Genomic DNA, 5,000 nt, shown 5'->3' on the forward strand with positions numbered 1-5,000 from the left:
CAGTGCCAAAATTGTTGGCGTTTAGGACACCCAGCCAAACACTGCCGTTCCACAGCCAGATGCCCGATATGTGCCCAACCTGGCCATGCTCGATCAAACTGCTCTGCACAATCACGCACATGTGTCAACTGTGGCGGCCCCCATAATGTATTTAATAGAGGCTGCCCCACCTACAAATTTGAGTCTGAGGTAGCAACTCACAGATTCAGACTTGGACTCACTCTACGTGAAGCCAGACAGGAGGCACGTCGACAAGGTTTTTCTCTTACTCCCTACTCCAGTAATGTCGCTCATTCTGCCACTCCCCCTACCTACCAAGCTCCTACACCCTCTCCTAAACCTAACCCCCTTCCATCTAACTTCCCCTCTTCTACCCCCCTACCTTCCCCAGTCAAATTCTTTTGCCATCCTAAATCAAGACACTCCAATCTCTACTACTGCCCTAACACCTTCCCCTCTCGCTCGCCGCACCCCCCCAATCCTTTGCCCGTTGTTGTCGTGGGGGGGCTTAGGAGACGGAGACTGAGACCCAATGATGGGGAACTCCTCAACCTTGGGACTCAGCCATCGACTCAACTAATTTTGCATGTTTTTTTTTTTTCCCCACTTTTACTTTTCGTTTCAGTTTCTTCACCAATCCCTTCTACTATCCACCTCCTAAGGTGTGAGAGCCGTGCTGAAAGGATGAAAGGCTGACTTTGTGTCAGTCCTGAACGGCCTAAGGGAACCATGGGCACGGTATTCCCCTGCCATACCTGGCCCTTACCCCTCAAGGGGACCCTGAGGGGTGGACTGTTTTTTTTCCCCAATATAATCCAGGCTTATCATGGCCAATAATGAAGATGTAACCCCACTATTAGGGGCAATGAGGCTTGCCCCTTTATCAAATAGCCCCAATCCCGGCTCCCCTTTGACCACGGCTCCGAACACTGCAACAACTCCCCCATCATCAATGCATACTAGTACAGTATCAACCCTAATCAACAACCAACCCCCAGGAGACATTTCTACTCCCCCAACATGCTCAACTTCAACACCTTTACTCCCACAACCTTCTTCATCAACCATCCCATCTCCCCTTATTACTACCTTACCTTATTGCCCACCTCCCCGTAACACTACCCCCCTCAACACTACTCCCTCCTCCACACGTCCCCGCACTTCTACTACCCCCACCTCTACAAGAATCCTAAATATTCTATTTAGCCCAGCCAAATGAGACCGATTTTTCGTGATCCCTCCCATAGCGCCCTACTCTCAAAACACCCTCCTCTTCCAACAATGCCTCCAAAAACATGTAGGCAAAGTCTCTTTTCGTAGCCGACGCGACCACTCCCGTCTCGTCACAGTAACAACTGAAAACCAAGCTATAGCATTAACAAAACTAACTGATCTATGTGGTAATCCCATCACTACAGAACCTCATCCAACCCTCAATACTTGCACTGGAACTGTCTCTATCTCCCCAACAGATTGCCCAATCCATGACAAAGAAGGGTCAGATTGTGGAGAGGACCTACTCGCTTGTCTCACAGACTATTATGCAATATATGTACAATGCTACTCCATTCCTCCCAGAGGAAATCATAAGAAATCCATCAACATTGCCAAAATTACTTTCCGTAGACATGACCTTCCCTTAAATGTTTACATAGGTGGGGAATCCCTACATGTCCGACCATACCAACCTCCTCCTCGTCATTGCCAAAATTGTTGGCATTTTGGACATCCTGCCAAACATTGCCGTTCCACAGCCAGATGCCCGATATGTGCCCAACCTGGCCATACTCGATCAAATTGCTCTGCACAATCACGCACATGTGCAAACTGTGACGGCCCCCATAATGTATTTTATAGAGGCTGCCCCACCTACAAATTTGAGTCTGAGGTAGCAACTCTCAGATTCAGACTTGGACTCACTCTACGTGTAGCCAGACAGGAAGCACGTCGACAAGGCTTTTCTCTTACCCCCTACTCCAGTAATGTCGCTCACTCTGCCAATTCCCATACCTCCCAAGCTCCTACACCCTCTCCTAAACCCAACCCCCCTCCATCTAAATTCCCCTCTTCTACCTCCTACCTTCCCCAGTCAAACTCTTTTGCCATCCTTAACCCAGACACTCCAATCTCTACCCAATCAAATTCTTTTGCTATCCTAAATCCAGACACCCCAATCTCTACTACAGCCCCCCCCCCCCCCCCCCAATCCCTTGCCCGTTGTTGTCGTGGGGGGGCTTAGGAGGCGGAGACTGGGACCCAATGCTGGGGAACTCCTCAACCTTGGGACTCAGCCTTCGATTCAACAAATTTTGCATGGTCTTTTTTTTTCCCCTCCTACTTTTTCGTTTCTGTCCCTTCACCAACCCATTCTACTATCCACTTCCTAAGGTGTGAGACCCGTGCTGAAAGGATGAAAGGCTGACTTTGTGCCAGTCCTGAACGGCCTGAGGGAGCCATGGGTACGGTATTCCCCTGCTTTAGTTGTCTAGCCCTTACCCCTCAAGCGACCCTGAGGGGTGGACCGTTTCTCTTCCCAACATACTCCAGGCTTATCATGGCCAACAATGAATAATTAATTAACCATTAACCATACCATTATTAGAGGCAATTGCCTCTTCATCAAATAGCTCCACCAATTCAAACTCGCCCGATTCCATGACCCCAGGCTCTCATTTGACCACGGCTCTGAACTCTACAACTAATACCCCCTCCTCAATGCCGACTAGTACAGTATCCACCCTAATCAACACCCCAGGAGACATCTCTACTCCCAACATGCTCAACTTCAACAACTATACCCCCACAACCTTCTTCATCAACTACCCCATCCCTTATTACTACCTTACAACCTTATTGTCCACCTCCCCATAACACTACCTCCCTCAACACTACTCCCTCTTCCACATGCCCCCGTCCTTCTACTACCCCCATCTCTACAAAATTCTTAAATAATCTATTTAGCCCAGCTAAATGGGACCGATCCCTCCCACAACTTCTCACACTTTCTGCTTTGACAACCTGTTTTCATTCCTCAAATGCATATACATCCTTTCACTTGATCTAACCCCTATACATTACCTTACCCATCCTTAACCCATTTACTCGTCAATTCCTTTGCCCAACTTTGACAACAAATCACTAACTCAACCACCCTTCACTACCATTTACTATAGTGCTACATGACCTTAGATGTCCAGCACATTTATTTTGCTTTTAACCATTAACCCAACACCTTCCCCTCTCCCTCCCCGCACTACCCGCAGCAGACAGAATAAACGTTCCACCCCCTCTTCCCCTACCTCACAATCACCTCCACCTTCCTTTGCCCCTATTTATCAGACACCAGACTTATCTTCCCCCCCTCACAAGAAAACCTTTATCTCACAAAACTCTACAACCAACCCCATTACAGAAACTCTTGAAGATATCCAGAACTACATAATAGAATCCCAAACTGATACTCATCCACCTTCAAATTCTACAATTCCCGCTCCCTCCACACTCAAAGTGACTGCCGATATTTATCCTCCTCCTTCTCATATTCTCCCTACACCCAATCCTCCTCCCCCTTCCCAACAATACTCCCCCCCCCGACTCCACCCCTACCTGTATTAACCCTCCCACCATCCCCTTTATCCCTTCCACTCCCTCCTGGATACACACGTGAATCCCTAATGTCACAAATATCTCCCGACACCCCTCCTGATACAACACCACCTCCCCAACCTCATTCTTTATCCCACCCTCTAGCACCTTCCCCTTCAAATTCTCCAACAAGCACTGCAATCTTTGCCACTAAATCAACGAAAGTATAACTATTCATCATTGGAACATTCGCTGTTTCCGCTCTCACAGACCTGACCTCCGCCATATCCTCTCCTCTTATAACCCACCCATTATATGCCTTCAAGAGACTTTTCTTACACATTCTCCAATACCAATCCCCAATTACCATTTTGTCTCTTCCCCACACTCCCTTTATGTCTCGTCCATACTTATCAACCAGAAAGCACCTTATGTCATACCTCCCTTTCAAACCACTGTCCCTTGCACAGTTATTCGTATATTTCTTCGCCGCTGGATCACAGTGATTTCAGTCTACTTCTCCCCTTCCTGCCCCATTGACTTTGTTTCTTTTGAATGCCTAATTTCCCAACTTCATTCACCTTCCCTCATAGTAGGGGCTTTTTACTGCTGCCACACTCTTTGGGGTGATTATATCACCAACTCCCGTGGCCGAGCTCTAGAGCGCTTCCTCTCCACAGCTGACCTTATTATCCTAAATTCAGATCGACCCACACACTTTGATACACGCACGCAGTGTTTTTCATGCATTGACCTCTCTCTATGCTCCCCTTCTCTTCATTTAGATTTCCACTGGTCAGTTCTAGACCACTTTCCCTATAGTGACCACTTTCCAGTTCTCCTTTCTCCTACTTCATATGTACCACTTCCTAACTTCCCACGCTGGTGCTTTCATAGAGCCGACTGGCGTACTTTCACTTCACTCTCTGGTATTCATACCTCTCCATCCTCCCTCTCATCCGTATCAGAAATGATACAATGTTTCACAACTACAGTTCCAAGAGCTGCCCATACAGTTATCCCTCGAACCTCAAGACCCTATACCTCCAAATGTGTTCCATGGTGGAATTCTGATTGCACTAAAGCACTCCGTGTAAAACGTGCAGCCTGGAACAGTTACCGCTACAAACGAGGTACCCCAAATCAACTATCAGCTCTTATCTCCTTTAAAAGAGCATCTGCCTGTCTTCGTCGTACAATCCGGAATAGTAAAACAAATAGCTGGCGAAAGCATACCATCTCTCTCTCGACGCCGTGCCCTACTCTCTCTCCGATGTTATGCTCGATTCCACCAACTTCCCCTCACTAAACGAACTATTCCACGATCCCTACTTCCTACATTTGCTTCTTCTCTACGTTTACCTACTCCTTTCTCCACTCGCATGGATACCCTCCTCTCCCATTCCCCTTTTCCC

The sequence above is a fragment of the Penaeus chinensis genome, chromosome 28, assembly GCF_019202785.1.
Source record: "Penaeus chinensis breed Huanghai No. 1 chromosome 28, ASM1920278v2, whole genome shotgun sequence".
In the NCBI taxonomy this organism is placed as follows: Eukaryota; Metazoa; Arthropoda; class Malacostraca; order Decapoda; family Penaeidae; genus Penaeus; species Penaeus chinensis.